The sequence below is a fragment of the Uloborus diversus genome, chromosome 1 (assembly GCF_026930045.1).
Source record: "Uloborus diversus isolate 005 chromosome 1, Udiv.v.3.1, whole genome shotgun sequence".
Classification (NCBI taxonomy): Eukaryota; Metazoa; Arthropoda; class Arachnida; order Araneae; family Uloboridae; genus Uloborus; species Uloborus diversus.
This window is the reverse complement of record NC_072731.1, coordinates 216103859-216119242: the sequence shown is the minus strand read 5'-3', so window position 1 is coordinate 216119242 and position 15384 is coordinate 216103859. Positions and strand designations below refer to the sequence as shown.

General features: G+C 30.4%; 1 protein-coding gene across 2 annotated transcripts in view; it reads left to right on the top strand.

The window, feature by feature from the left end:
• LOC129234162 (uncharacterized) overlaps positions 1-15384 on the top strand; it is an 80308-nt gene that overhangs the window by 39804 nt on the left and 25120 nt on the right. Inside the window, exon 1 of one of the 2 annotated variants that reach the window (XM_054868076.1) lies at positions 6237-6303. The exons of the other annotated variant lie outside the window; for it this stretch is intronic. The gene's annotated coding sequence lies outside the window, so the exon portion shown is untranslated. Of the gene's footprint in view, positions 1-6236; positions 6304-15384 lie in introns of those variants that run through there. 2 annotated transcript variants of the gene reach the window in all.

Sequence of the window (15384 nt, the reverse complement as noted above, 5' to 3'; positions counted from 1 at the left end):
ATAAGTGAGAGACATTCAGAACCGGTTATAACGTAGCAGCTGAGTTAATGGCATAATTGAGATGCTATGTAAAGTCTCTTCTCAAAGCAAAAAGCTCAGGAAAAGTGAACAGAATATCTACTCATGTCGCTATATGATTAAACAGCAATCATTATAATATCTTTAAATATTTAAGAGGGAACAATAATTTTACCTTTAGCATTATAGAAATTTTTTATAAAAGGCTATATTTCAAGTTAATTTTTAAACAGAATTTCAGTGCTACACAGAGCAGCGCGTAAAAGAAAATTTGAAAATTCCAAAGACTCCTTCTTGAAATTAAAAGAATTTTTTCAATGGCATCATTTTTTTTACAGAATTTAAGCTGATGAAAATTATCTGGAATCCAAAGATAACTGTTTTATATATTTTTTATTCATTAATAAAAAGGCTTTATACAAAGCTTTTCGTTTAACTGCAATTAGCCATTTAGTTGGAAAGAGCAGTATTTTTTTTTTTTTTTTATTCCTGATACTTCTATGGTAAAGTTTTTAGATGAACATATTATTGATATAATTAAAATCTGAAGAAATAATTTGCAATCAAAACCATTAAATTTGCCGCATTTTAATGCAATGAAATACAGTTTTGAATATTTTATTAAAATTCATTTCTGCTCAAATTTTTAAGAAGACAAGAAATAATTAAATTATAGCAAGCGCTGCACCTAAGTTACGCTTCAGTTATCAAGCTTTACCGTGATAAATTACCGTTTTGAAATATTTATTCAGTAGCTTTTCTTTAGATCCCGTGATAAAATAGCCTTACGTTTCAATCTAGATTTTATTCTCTTGAGCCTTCTAATTTTGTTTCGCTCTTGAAAATTGTTAACTTCTATTTAAAAAATACCCGCATTATGATTGCATACTAATTAATATAATAATATAGAGAGTTTAAGAAATAAATTCCGAATTAAAATTTTTCAATCATAAATAAAAGAGCATTAATTGAAATCGCAATGCATCGAGTTTTCTCCAGAGCAAGTTCCAAAAAAGAAAATAATATCTTCAGTTTAAACGCTATAATCGAAGAAAAAGCTAATTGTGCATTTCCTTATGAGACTTTGAAATACACTACAAAGAAAACGAAAGATTTTAGTGCATGTAGCGCTAAGTGTTATCGTGCTACATTTATTGCGAAGAATTCTTAAAAATTCAGAAATAAGAATAAACCATTAAGACGGTACTTGAATTAGTTTCATGCTTTAGTTTTATTTCAGTATAATAATAGAAATTTAATGCTGTAAAATAATATGCGAGTAGTAACAAATTGTTAATATATTTAAAAAAAAATTATTAAAAATGCAAAGGCTAAAAATATTAAATAAATATCAAAGGATTTTCTCTGGTTGAAAATATAAGTTCTCGCACTCAAATAAATTGTATCTAAACAAATTATTAGCAGATTTACTGACATCGTTAAGGTTTTTCTTTTCAATTTAACAAGCAAAGGTGTAATACAACAATAAAAAAATATTCCAAGTTAAATGAGTTCAAATGAAGCAGTTTTTTTTTCTTCTTTTCTTTTCTTATCTATATTGTTATTATTTTAATTTCATGTCTTTTTTAGCTAATAATCTATTGTTTTAATGTAAATAAATGTAGGCCATCTCTCTCGTTTTTTTTTTTTTTTTTTTTTTTTTTTTTTTTTTTTTTTTTTTCAAGCAAATGAGCGAAAACGATGCTAGTATAGATTGATAGTGAGCAATATTAAGCCAGGTAACAGCTTTCAGATTAATTTTCTACTTCTTTTTTTTTTTTCATTTAAAAAAGGCCTTTGATCAACTAATTTATTATTATTTTTCTTGCGAATGTGAAAAATGTAGAACACATTTTATATATTTTTTAAAGAAAACGTGAGAAAACAAAACTAATATAGAATTTTGGCATAAATATTTCATTTATTACTGTGTCATTTTTAATGTAAAAAAGGTAGGATACATTTCTTTCGAGTAAATGAGGGAAAACCATGCAAGTATTGATGGTGAGCCATAGTATGCCCATATATGGCTTACGCGCGTATCTACAACTTGTCACATAAATACAATTTTCATCAATGCAGAACTGACATTCAATTAATACGATATTAGCTTAAATAAAGCGCTTTATTTCATCAGAGTAGAATACGTGAATAATTTTGTTGGTTCATTTGCACTTAGAAATCAATTATAACAATATTTCATCTTATAATTTGGCAATAAAAATGATTTTGCAGAGCAGTCAATACGAATTTAAATTTTCTAAGGTGGGATATCATTTGTACAGATATGACTTTTCTTCAACATCTTATGTTATTATTATGTAACGATTGTATAAGCGTGTTTCTAAAATTCAAAATTTTCCTCTAGTTCATGAGTTTTATTAATCTTGTTGAAGTTCGTTGTGAATTATGAGACTTATTTGATATTCAAATCTCTATGCATATTATGTACTTACTTACCGAGATTTTTACATAATTTTACATAATTATATCCATATTATATTACTATGAGCGGCGATAGTGTGAATATTTGTTAGAAAAGTAAGTATTTTGCTATTTTAAATGGCTAAATGGTCAAAATTAGCATTGAATTTGAGTTGGGGGGAGGGCGTGGGGGACGTTGGAGGGCGTTTCTTAAGACTTAAATGTCTTCCCAAAATGCTTGATTTGTGAGAAAAATAATGCAAATTTAATGTAAATTGTTTTCAGAAGACTTAAATTAAAGCAGGCATAAGTAATCGGAACTGACTTTTTTTGCCTAACAAAATCCGTCAACTAAGACATCTAATGCCATTTAACCAAAAGAAAAAAAAAATGTGTTAACCCAAATATTTTTTTCAGCACTGGTCATAGTTATCTTATCCTCGACGTAATCAAGACTTAATTTGCATGGTAGCTCACGGGAGTTCTGTTCCTATATTTCTTTTTGCACATTTGGAATCCATGGTACTTATGCATTAATTTAATTTCTGAAGACTAGGCTCTCGTACATCCTAGGATTAACTTTAGACAATTAATTGAAGATTGCCACTGGTAGTTCTTACAACGAGCTCTGATTGATTTATTATTATTATTATTATTTTTTTTTTTTTTTTTTTTTTTTTTTTTTTTTTTGCAGAAACTAAAATGAAGACATGAACTACATATATATTACAGATTACACGAAATCGTTATGAGAATTATTTTAAATATAAATGACGAAAGCACCATCTGAATTTCATGAAATCCATTTAAGCAAATGACACCAAATGGAAGGAAGCGCAACAAAAGTAATAACGTTAACAAACTTGAATGAAAATAGGAATTAAAAATTAAAATTAGAAAAAAATTATTACTAAAATCAAAAATCCTTCAAATAATATATATATATATATATATATATATATATATATATATATATATATATATATATATATATATTTTACTTCGTAATAAAAATGGAATCGTTTGCAGATTCAATTCCAAAAGGGTCACTTATCTGGAAAGTTCAAGTATCACCATAAACAGGAAGTCAATCCATTTTGTACTTTAATAACTTGCATTATCTTACTTCTCAACTCCATAAATGATCGATTCAAATTAACATGATTTTTATTTCAAGAGGGAAAAATCTCGTCTGTTTTGCTTATACCTAGTATTTTAGAGCACACGAAAAGGAGAATAAGATGTTTTGTACTCACCTTTGATATGCATACTGTAATTGGGAAATTTCGAAGGATATGAATCATCTTCTGGGTGTGTGAAAAAAGTAATCCAGAAAAATCCAAATAGAATCTGCAGTGTTGTCTGAGGCGCAAAAATATCGCGAGACTGAATCGAGATCGCGTGAAAAAAAAAGAGAAAGAAAAATATTCTAAAAACGGAAACTAGTCCCCACTGGTTCAAAGCGGATCGGCTGACTTGAACAACTTGGAGTGACTAATACTGCTGTGAACCGCTGTTGGTGTTCAGATTAGTTTAAAGCTCATTTTTCGTTTTATTTTGATAAAAAAAATTTAATACCGTTTATCGTTAAAACTTTATTTAACAAAATAATTTTCGATACTTTCAAAGTATTAAAGGCGAAAATTAAAATTGCTATAAAGTTGGGGCGAATAGAAGGACTTTTTAAGGTTATTTTTTAGCTAATAATAACTTTAAAAAAATAAAAGTGAGTTAATTTTAATGGGGCATTTGTTTAATTAAGAAAATACTTCTAAATTAAAAGTATTTTAATTTAAAATAATTGAACTTAAAGCAATTCCTTATTTACAAAGTAGCGAAAAAGGTGTGTGTAAGAATCAAAATTGAATCCCTAAAAAATGAAGTAGAGTCGCAATGGTTAAAGTGCACTATACTTCGTTGTCTTAATGAAAAATTAAAGTACAATTTTTATTTGAGCAACTCAATATTTTGTTACTTCATTAGTTGACCTAAAACTCATAAAAACAGAACTGCACTGATGAGAATATCTATAATTGTTCCTAAATATAATTAAACTGTGAAATTATGAGAATTGAGAGGGTTGTTAAGAAAATCGGAATTATTTTTTAAGTGCGATAGTAAAGTGAAAGTTGTTCGATGAACACTAAACTTTTCCCCCAAAATCTTTCCTGTAAAAGAAATAAATTCAGTTCTCATTAAAGACTCACACAATGTAAATAAAAACTAATGTAATATACAATTACCTTCTAATGAAAATTAAAAATTAAGTTTGTTAAAAAATAATGACTTTCTTCTTTTTAGCTTATAGCACTCTTAAAGCATGTTGGAGAAAATTGATAAAATAGTAATTACTTCTTCAGAAAAAGGAAGAGAAATTTTAACATTTTTCTACAGAGTTTAATACATTTTAATAAAGGAAAAAAACAGATGATTTTAGTTTTTAGCTCCAACAAATTACAAAGTCTATTTATTTCTAAAAATCGTCGTAATTATTTTTAATCTCTTTTTATCATTTTATTTGTATTTTTAAGTATACGTTGTATCAGATTACTTATCTTTAAGACTATATCCATTATGGCTGAAACATTTAAGTATGAAAAATTGAATTGTTTGTTTTGTATGTTTTAGGCGAGGTTTGATTTTATGTACTTTTTCATAACTTGTTCATTACTTTTTCATAAAACTACAGTTTTAAGTTGTTGACTTCAACGAAATAAAGACTGTTAAACAATAAGTAGCATGTAACGAAATACTTTAAAAATTTAAGATTTCAAAAATTCTTTATTAAAAATGTATTTAGCAATAAAAATAGAATCTTTAGCAGATATTTCTTTTGTATGAATATTAAAGTTTTGCGTAACTGAATCAATCTCCTTCTTCGTCAATATTAAGTGCACAGAGAAAAGTAATTTTATTTTTAATAATAATCTCTTTTATAATTCTCTTAATAAAAACCAAAAATCATACATTTCATATCTGCAATCCTCTCGAGTTTTTGTTGCTAAATATTAACTTTTTGGACAGTAGTTTTAAAGTAAAAGCATTTCACTTTATCTCTTTGGTGCTAATGCTAAAATAATTTAGATTTTCAATTTTTTTTCTTAAAACAGTCAAAGTAAAAATAATTTAGCGGGAAAATCAATCCCACAGGAAAAGTAAAAGAAAACACGAATGGGGATAAAGTGATTGAACCAAGATCTTCCGAATAAAAAGAAATGAGGGAGGAGAGATCCTAATAGAACAACTCCCTGAAAAGTTATTTGAACTCCCTGAAAAGTTACCCTGAAAAGTTAATGAGAAAAAAACAAGTTCCTCTTATTTCATGACCTTGTTTTTCAGTATTTCTTTTCAATATTTTTTATTTTATTTATTGATTTATTTCATTTTATTTTATTACTTTTTTTTCTGATATGCTCAAGGTATGAAAATGAAGTTTATTTCAATAATCATTGATTTTTTTTTATTAATCAAGTTTAAGCGATTAAGCTAAGTTGCACTTATCAGTTATTTTCTTTGCAAAGCTCGATTAATTTTCCAAACGGTTCAATATTTTGGCAATATTCTGGCAAAGAAATAGCCATACAGACTGACTTATTTCGAAATTCTACCTTCCGACGAGCACCAGCAAAAGAATTTTTCCGTGAAATTAAAGTGCAGTAAAAAGGACCGCAAAAGGTGGGAGAGAATCTCGTGCACGGATTGGCGGTTTCTGATTGGTCGATCTGCGCAGTAGCGAAGGGGGCGTTTGCGCCCTTTATAAACGTATTTCTATAATACTTTGATGTCTGCGAAAACAGGTTGATTCCGGAGCGCCCTTCACTCTTCATTTGGATCTATGAGGCTCTCGCTTTTCCCCGCAAGGTAGGCATCGATTTCAGTTCATTAGCGTTTAAGAGAGACCCCCCCCCCCTTAACCATTTATATTTATATAGAAAATAGCACTTCCAGTTAGTTTTCACAGTACAAGAGCTTTTTATCTTATTTTCTTCTGAGAAAATATTTTGAAATTGTGCACGTATGCCAGGCCCGGCTCTTGGGGTAGGCAACCTAGACGGCCGCCTAGGGCCGCAGATTTTAAGGGCGGCAAATTTCGAAATTGAATTTTTTTAAATAGTATAAATATCTGTTTCAGCGAGTTAAGATTTCACTGATTCAATAATAATAATAACAATAATAATAATAATTTAGAGTGTGTATCAGTGCTTGGATATGCAAAACATAGTTCGGAATTAAACTAGAAATTCAATTTATTTTTAGAGGCTGCAAATTACGCGGTTTAAAAATCATTTGAAAAATCATCCTGCTATTCTCACCAATAAACTAATACTCTTCGAGAAAGGAAAAAAAAAAAACATTTTTTTTTTCCGGAAGATCTTGGTTTAATTACCTTATCTCCATTTGTGTTTCATTTAACCTTTCTTAAGTGATTGAATTTTTCCATTAATTATTTTTGCTTTGAGTGTTTTAAAGGAAAATACAAGACGAGAGACATTAGGAATTTAAAAAAAAAGAAAGAAAAAACAGTAAAGAATAGCCAGTTATATTTCAGAATTTTCCGAATCGTAGGACAAAACTCTTTGAATAAGGACAGTTTGGTAGGTCACAGTGACCTCCGTGACCTCACCTCGGGGCGCTCCTGCATATGATTTAACAAGCAAAAAAGAAAACCACTATTTGACCCTGTAATAACCGTAGGACATATGAGACAATTAAAAGCAAAGGAATGCAAGTAGCAACATTTAAAATTTGGAGGCAACCAGTACAAATGGCACTCCCTGTAGATGTTGCAATTCAGTATGATTTATAACATTTTCTCAATAAAAACCAACCTAGCTTCTGAACTTCAAACGCGTTTTACTCAAAACGTTAAAACGTTCATTTACATCCCTTTGCTTCTCACTGCCTCATATATGTGCCCTAGGTTCAAAACTTATTAAAAGTTTCTGAAAAAAAAATCTTCTGAATTTTATTTATTTTTTAATGCTGTTGAACTGTTGATACATATCCTCAAAAGGTAAAATTATGTATTCCACTCAAATCATATTTCAAATATAGCACGTTAGACAAATGTTTAACTCAAAATGGAGATACGAAAAGAATATTATTGAACTAACTATTGAAAAAATACTGAACTAATTTACTGAAAATTTTCATTTGATTTGCTAGTTAATTCCATTTTCGATCTTCAATTATTAAGTTTTCTTTTTTTAACGCATTAAAGTATGTATTTTGAAGAACATGTACATAAGGGGGGGGTGGAGTGTGTAGATGTTAATGCGGATGTGCACTATACTAATTGAGTGGCTGAAAGATGTGAGTACACATAAATGATACATAATACTAAAGCGAGTCAAACATTTTGCAATGAATTAGGTGCTTTATTTCTTTAGTAACGCATTGTTAACTCTAGAAACTCAGCATTCGAAATTACTGGTCATCCGTCGTAGTCTATCATCTTTCAGCCATTTTTTTTTTTTTTTTTTTTTTTTTTTTTTGATACTTTGGCTGTAATAGTACTTTATTATGATTACGATGAGAATAAACATAACAATCTTAATCATTAATATTAATGTTATAATAAACATTGTGTTAGTCATGTAGGTTCAACAAACATTCACCTTTAGCAGAGCATCAAGTTTCGCGTTACCCCCTGCTGCACTATGGACGTAACTCAAACTCATATAGCAAAAGTTCTCTAATCAACTAATTTGACAGATTAGTTTTACTACGTTCATCACATACCTCGAATTAGATCTCAATGGTGTTGTGTGATAATTAACCTAAATATAGGCATTTTTTATTGACTTTACACACATGCGCACACGTCAAAAGTACGTTGCTAAAATTCACATATGAAGCAGTGAGAAGAAAAGGAATGTAAGTAGACATTTTCAAGTTTGAGTGAAGAGCGAGAAAAGATAAAGTCCTAGGTAGACTTTCATTAAAAAACTTTTTTTTTAAAATCATGCTGCATAACAGAACCTACCAGGGCTACTAGAAGTATTTCTTTCCCCAAGGCATAAAAGAGGTTCAAATACCATTAGTACTGGTTATCTCCAAATTTTTGATTTTGCCACTTACATCTCTTTGCTTTTCACTGCCTCAAATGTCAAGCATTTCACATCTTATACTCACCTTAGTATTGTGTGAGAGAGTGTGGAACGTTTACAAAATGTATAAAATCCCCATACTTCTTATTAATTGAATTGCATGTTACAGTATTTTCATTCTTCCGTCATTTGTGTTTTCTTCGTTTCTTTGTCTTTGTACCTATAAGCATAAATGCTATAAGCATGCGTATTTGTTCAGTTGTTTGAACGTTGTACAAATTAACTCCATGAGAAACCTTTACTACAAAATTCCATCCCCTTCAGAGAGAAATAATTAGCTATGTTTCTTTTGTTTTTTAATTATTTTAGCTATGAAAGTTAGTACTTTCGTCGAAGTTTAATCTATCCAAGTTAACATCATTTTGGAACTGAAGAAACTGCGTACGAAGAAATTTATTTGAAAGTTTCACAACTGTTAGAGCTCCCAGAAAATAAATTAAATTTTTGTAATTAGAATTGAAAAATAAACGCTCACTTGAAATTAAACATTGTAGATGATCGAAAATTCGTAAAACTTTGTAATTATTGCAATCATCCTTTTTGCTGCTGTATATTTTCACCTAACCAGGGATGAAATATGTATGTATAGCTTTTCTTTTATGAAATTTCTGGTATTTAAGTATTTTTCTTGCAGTTTAATTACGTTTTGAAATGATTCGTTTTTGTTAATATTTAATACACAGCCATCGGAAGCCTTGAAGTCGCTGCGAATAATAAAAATACTAGAAACCTTAAACTAAAATTCAAAAAAAATTTTAGTTAACTTACCAACTTTTGTACCATCTATGGGGGAAAAGGCATAGTAGCAAAAAGCTATTGATAGTAACTCTCTTTTGAAATGAAATTGGTTCCTTGTTACCATGGAGTGTTCAATGATTGCTAACTTCATGAAAAAATCCATACTCAGTATTTCTAAGAACGGACAAAGAATCCGCGTAATATTTCCAGGAATGTAAGACATGATGAAATATAGGAGGAAAGGGTATCGTTATGAATCGTGGTCACTAAAGTGTACAACGGGATATTCTTTGAGCAACTATTATTTTGTTGTTGTTGTTGTAGTCTTGTTCCAGCTAGGCTGGCAATTTGGGGTGCGCTGCTCCACTTTTCCAACGGTACCGTAATGAGGTGTAAAGTTCGACTTCCACAGTACACACATGCTGTAAGGCCCCGTTTATAGGGTAGGCAACCATTCGCAGCATGACAACACATCCACACAAAGAAATGACAAGGACAGGAGAGAGAAAGTACATAAATGCCCGAGCCGGGATTCGAACCCGGGACCTCACTATCGCAGTCAGACTCCTCTGACCACTAGACAAGGTGACCGGCAAATATTATAATTATTTAAGACAATAAGGAATAGTGGATGTGTTCGGCATAGGATCAGGAATATCATGGGTCATTCTATCAAGCGATTGCTATACTCCGGGCTGTGGAGTAGGAGTCGGAATAGGACTGATTTTGGAGTAAAGAAGTCGGAGTCGGGGTCGTTCGAAAACAGGCCGACTCCGACTCCGGGTTTCTTTTTTCTTTAATTTTCTCTGCCTCTTCTTGCAATTTTTAAAAAACTGACTACTAATTAGGTTGATTACATGTATAAAGGCCTACTAAAAGGAAAATAACTGTCATTGTGGCAACCAGCTGACTTGATTGTTAATCGAACTTTCTGTAACAGCTACCTACGCCGCAGTCTCCCAGTTTGCTTATATTCTTTTAACTTTATTTAACGGATAGCAACTGTCAGCAACCAGTTTTGTTGCATACCATTTTCTAAGTAATCACTTTCATATGAAAATAATAATATATATCTAACGCTATGTCAGTTGTAAAATTGTAAAAGGAATGTATCGCTTGAGCAAGTCGGGAAACTTCTGACAGTGCTTGGTAAATTCAAATAAGTGTTGGTACGAAAGCGCAAATCGTAAAGATTCGATAAAATATGAATGGATTTTTAAATCTAAAGACTTTATCTAAGAAAGCTTGGTTATCACTAAAAAGTACAAAATAAAATCAGTACATGATTCATTGGTTACAACACTCAATAATTATTGTAGTTAATCCTAAAATCTTCATATTAAGGTTAACTCTAAAGCTGCCAATAAAATTAAAATTAAAATTGAGCAAAGAAATGTAGGTATAGTAAACGCCATTCGTACAAAGCTGTATACCACCGCATTTTGTGTAAAATTTGCTCCAAACGTACATGTACCCGACCTCTCCCCGCAATATAGTGCAATATTTTCGTTGAAATTTTTAAGATGAAATTTAATATTTATTATTGGGAAAATTTTTCAGAATTAAAGTATTTCAATTTTTATAGACTCTAAAATTAAGTCACCAGATGAGTGTCACCCGGGAGGGGGCGGGGGATCTCCCCTCTCAAGAATAGTATTTTAGCTTAGCAAAAAAGGTTTCTCTCTCTCTCTCTCTCTCTCTCTTTCTCTCAAGTTACAGTTTTGAGAAATTGAAAGCACAGGATTTGATCAACATCTATTTGTTAAACATTAAAGAGGAGCAAATTAATCCTTTTCAATATTTTAAAAATGTGATTTTTAAATAATCTCACTTTTGAAATCGCAACTAGTAGATAATTTAATTTTCAAATTGAACTTCTAACGTTGTTTGCATCTTAGGTTTACAGTAAAATACAACGTGAAAATTTCATAAAAAGAAATTAATATTTCAATTTATCTTTAAGGGTTTTCCCCCTTCCCATGAGGGGAGGGGATTTGAAAAAATAAATAAATAAAAAAGCCGGAGTTGGAATCAGAGTCGGACATTTCAAAATCCAGGAGTCGGAGTCGGCCATTTTTCTTCCGACTCCGCAGCCCTGGCTATACTTGCAACTTGAGAACGGCATCATGCTTTGTCACAAAATAGATAACGTTGATAATGCAGTGACCGCCGCTAATTTGAATTATATTTAATTTGAACCATTTCGATTCAATAACTCTGCTGATGCAATAATAATATATATATATATATATATATATATATATATATATATATATATATATATATATATATATATATATATATATATATATATATATATATATATTATTTATTTTTTTAATGTGGAATTCTACAAGCAATTTGAGAGAACTTGGTTTAATTTTTAGTCAAATCAGATAAGGCATTGTTGAAAAGTTATGCCGTTCACTCCCAATTCATTCATTCTTTGATTTTTTTTTTTTTTTCTTCCAATTACAAAATTCAAACTTTAAACTTATCTGCTTCGAAAAATGTATCTGCTATTGATTGCTAAAAATGTGTAGTAATTAATTCTGTGCCTCAGAGCTAGACTAACGTAAGTCATGTTATTGACTACTTTTCAGGAGATTTCGTCTGGTGCATGCGAAGTATGGGGCTTGCGCTCGTTTCGTGATGCTGGTAAATAACTATAAAAGAATTTCTTTTAATAGAATTACGTTGAGATGATTCGATGCGGAATAAGGTTCTACATATAAAGCCGTAAAAACCCGATAATTGCCATTTTTGGATTCACGTTAGTCTAGCTCTGAGGTACAGATTTTAGAAAATCTTTTTTTCAAAATCATAAAACTACCTACAGACCTTCATGCTCCAATGTTAACGCTGCCGTAACAAGCCCTGGAGTCCCGTCGACACCATGTCTTTCTCAGTCTGACAGGTTTTGTTTGATTTTTTCCCTAAGAAAATTGATAGTAAAAGTCTGTAACACCTTGCGCCCCCCTCTTTTCACTATTTACAAAAGAAAAAAGATCATTTTTCCAAAAGAAAGCAAAGAAAAAAAACACGTTTGCACCACGTGTTTGAGGAAATAATCAGTCACATACCACTTGATGCATTTAAGCGGCGTGTTCGATTTATTATATATCCGGTAGTTTTTTAATGTTAAAGTTAGAATTAGTTCTGTTTTTGGGGATTTGATTCATTAAAGACGCACTCAATTAACCACTGATTCAATCACTCGGCGTTCACTGTATAATGAACCTCAGGCTTTTTTCATGGTGCAATCGAGTTCACAGATGTCCCGTGAAAATCTTATGTATACTGGTCTTAATTCTTTATAAGGCAAGACGCTGAAATTTTCTGCTGTTATCCTTCTACTTTTAGTTGGTCTAACTTCTATGGTTTTTAAGTGGCATCCGATGACTGAAATATTAGAAACCTTTGATTTATCTCGTAAAAAGTTTTTAATTACCTCATCACTATGTGTTCTGATTTTTATACCTTTTATGGGAAGAAAAATATAGTAATGTAAAACTGTTCAAAGTACTTGAGTGTGAAACTGGATTCGTTTGTTGCAGCCATGAATACAAGAGAATTAATCGATTTTCATTTATAAGCATAGCATAAAACGGTTTCCACAGGCATAAGGCTTGATGCCACTTAACAACCTGGAGAATTTGTAGTTTTAGAGAGCCTTACAGAATTTTTGGACTGAACATTAACAAGTAAGAATACTTCGTGATTTCCACATGATGAGATGCCTTAAAGTTTCAATTTAAACAAACAATCTGAATTAAAATAAAACGCTTGCCCAGACTGAAACGAACGTTCATTTTTGTATGCTAACATTTTAGTTTGCTAACCGTAGTTGTTGGAAGTGTTTGGGTGCGTATTATTACTTTTTTTTGTCACAGATAAAAATAACTACTTGAAATAAAAAGAGCACATGCATGAAAAAGTAAAACATCTATCTATTCAGAAAATGTCAAATTCATGGTGTTAGTTATTCAGTAAGAATCCGGACAATCCTTTTAGTGAAAATTGCGATGATATTCAAGGTACGGAAATTTTACTTTTAGTACAAGATAAACATACAGAAATGGATTTCAAAAAAATCTCTCTCTCTCTCTCTCTCCTCTCTCTCTCTCTCTCTCTCTCTCTCATCCTCCTCCTCTCTCTCTCTCTCCTCTCTCCTCTCTACTCTCTCTCTCTCTCCTCTCTCTCTCCTCTCTCTCTCTCTCTCTCTCTCTCTCTCTCATCCTCTCTCTCTCTCTCTCTCTCTCTCTCTCATCTCTCTCTCTCTCTCTCTCTCTCTACTCCTCTCTCTCTCTCTCTCTCACTCTTCTCTCTCTCTCTCTCTCACAGCTATTTCAGAGTTTTTTTTAACCCTATTGCCACTGAATGTTGAAACAAAATAAACCTCTTCTAAATTAAAAAGAAATAATTTGGTGTTATGTCAATCATATCAAAATCTTCTCGATTATCTGTAAGCAATAATCTAATAAATTCTGTATATCAATTCTTTTAATAGAAATAATGTGAAATCAAGGTTTTTTTTTTAACATGAAAGAAAACACATTACTAAATTTCAACATGAATTCCTGACAGTGTTAATAAAAATAAAGTGAAATCAAGATTTTTTTTTTTTTTAACATGAAAGGAAACACATTATTAAATTCCAACGAGAATTCCTGCCAGTATTAACAGAAATAATTTGAAATCAAGATTGGTTTTTAATATGAAAGAAAACACATTACAAAATTTCAACAAGAATTACTGCCAGCGTAAAATTCCACTTCTCAATAAGTAAAATGAATAGTAAAATGAAATCGTTTCTATAAGATGCTATTGAAAGGCTCTTAATTTTTAGATTAATACATAAAGCCTGTCTATATTGCTCAGGAGCTACATACTACAAATCCTTTACTCTGGTTCAACATTATTTTAATTATATTTATCGAAAAATTGGAATTTAGTAACTTTTTTCCCCCAAGTGTCGTGATTTTTTTAGTAAAAAATGTTGCTTAAAGTCATTGATTAAAGGAGGACAGAGAGACCAACCAATAAACGACATGTTTCTCTATCATACTTCTGCTTTCAAAATTTTCAATTCAAAGCTTCTCGAAATCATTCGAGTCAGTTTGGAGGCATTTCCAAAAATACTAAAAAAATTCCAGCTAAAAACTTTTTTTTAATCACTACAACAATGTTTGTTTTGGTCTTTAAAAACAATCTCGTTTTCTTCAAGAAAAACAATTTTTTTTATCAATAAAAACAATATATTCTTAGTTAAAATTTCTTACTAGGTTTCATATTCATTTTCTCTTCAAATATTTTATTTCGAAAATTATTCATCTTGGAAGAACGTTTATGCTTAGAAAATGTAGAAATTTTTTGAAGTTCCACAATTTGTATTATCCCATAATGTAGTAGGGGAGAGTGTTGTACCATGGAATACTTTTCATATTTTAATTTTTAACGTCAATTATTTGAATCAAATTTAAAATCTCAAAGTCATATTAAAATACCCCAACATACTTCTATGCAATATATTTTTTAAAAATTCAGACATTTTGAAAATAAAATGTTGCCAGCCATTTAAAGTATAAGTTCCAAGCTGTCCCAAGGTACTACATCCTATTGTACCTTGGGGACACATCCTGTTGTACTATGTGAAAGTTTTCACGATTCAGGAAACAGTCATATACTTAAACCAATTTTGCACCAGAAAACAAAAACAAAAAAAATTCATGGTAGTGAATTAAATCATGAATATTTAATAATGAATTATAAATTAATATCTAATATTAAGTGTGTTTAAAGACTACATAAGATTAGAACATTGTTCCACGTTCCTAAACATATCTTAATTATTAAGAACCCATGCATATATTGTGTCTTGAAACGTGTCCTAAGGTACAAAAGGTTTGGCTTGTCCCAAGGTACAATCACCACGTGGTTTAAGAAAAACCAAAATAATGGTCAATCTGGATGCACTATCATTATTTTCTCATAAACAAATTATTTAAAGTACTTCTCTTTTATAACAAAATAAAATAACATTTGATTAAATTTACAAATACAAAGACAGAAAATAAAATAAAAATGAAGAAAG